This window comes from Pteropus vampyrus, unplaced genomic scaffold, assembly GCF_000151845.1.
Source record: "Pteropus vampyrus isolate Shadow unplaced genomic scaffold, Pvam_2.0 Scaffold392, whole genome shotgun sequence".
Taxonomy (NCBI): Eukaryota; Metazoa; Chordata; class Mammalia; order Chiroptera; family Pteropodidae; genus Pteropus; species Pteropus vampyrus.
In genome coordinates this window covers 607,369-608,612 of record NW_011889173.1, presented here as the reverse complement: position 1 = coordinate 608,612, position 1,244 = coordinate 607,369, and the positions used below count along the sequence as shown (strand labels likewise).

General features: G+C 48.6%; 1 protein-coding gene across 1 annotated transcript in view; it reads right to left on the bottom strand.

The window, feature by feature from the left end:
- Nucleotides 1–1,244, bottom strand: part of LOC105305673 (solute carrier family 22 member 3) — a 58,110-nt gene that overhangs the window by 7,279 nt on the left and 49,587 nt on the right. The window lies entirely within an intron of this gene.

Here is a 1,244-nt window from a genome sequence, read left to right as displayed (position 1 = left end):
ATCCACCAGTTACCATCCTCCTGTTTTCTGTTCTTCGGAGTTGAAATTCTTGAAACATTGTCCTCTCCTAGTTTTTACACATCTTCTTATCCTAGCGGCATGCTGGGGAATTTTTCCCAAAAATAAAGCCCCGATTTGTAGCGTCTGCCCATTTCCATGGTGTAAATACTCCCACCACGGACCTTTCAAACTACCACTGAGACATCACTGACTGGGAAGAGACGTGCAGTGCCACAGGGTTTCCACCGCAAAGGTACAGACACACCAAAAGCCTCAAGAACACAGATAACAGTGAACGTAAATTTAGGAACGGATGAGTCTTGAGTACGTTATCTGTTTTTAGCATATTTTATATTTTTTTATTTTTTAATAATGGCTGTTTAACAACTGCCTCAAAAGTTCTTGAAAACTTTCATGATCATTTAAGAATGAAATAAAATTGTTTTTTTAAAGAAAAAAAATTCTCAAAAATTTAACAATTGGCCCGGGTGGGCTGTGCAAGCCAGGTCCGACACCACTGCGGGTCCTCTCCCACCTCCATCTGATCCGATCTGGGTTCTCCCCAGTATCCTCCCGCCACTCTGCTCGAGCTGGGTCCCTACTTGCTGCCTAGCGCCAGATCCCATGGCACGGCGTCTCAGACCTTGCTCCTAGCCCAGCACTGGCAGCTGGTGAATGCGCCTGCTGTCCCCTGGTGTCCCCACCCCCTAGTTTCTGGTTGTCCTCCTACCCGTCCCGCATCCCTTCTCATCCCCGTGGCCCGCTCCTCTCTCTTTGCTTATCCTGACACCTGGTCACTCTTCAGGGCTCTGTCCCGCGCCTCCTCTTTCCTCTTACTCTGTTCTGTATTCTGGGTGGTCTTGGTCACTCCCAGAGCTTCCGTGGTTATCTACATTCACATGGCCTCCAAATCTTTATTGCCAGGCCACACCTCTCTCCTGAGCTCAGCTTCGTCCAAGCATGCTGGCTTCTCACAATTTCTTAGAGGCGCTTCCTACTACAGACAGCCCTGTGTCCTCTTGCAGACCCGCTCCCCTGGGGGTCACTAAACTAGTGCCCGTGCTGTCACCTTCAGTTTTGCCAACCAGGAGCCTGGGCTCCCACCTCCTGCTCCCTCTGGCTCTCGCTTGTCAATCATCCCATCTCATTAATTTTCCTTCTAATATATTTCTTAAATCTATCTTCTCCTCAAAATCCCCACTGTCATCACCTTAAACCCAGGCTTTATGATCTCTGACCTGACT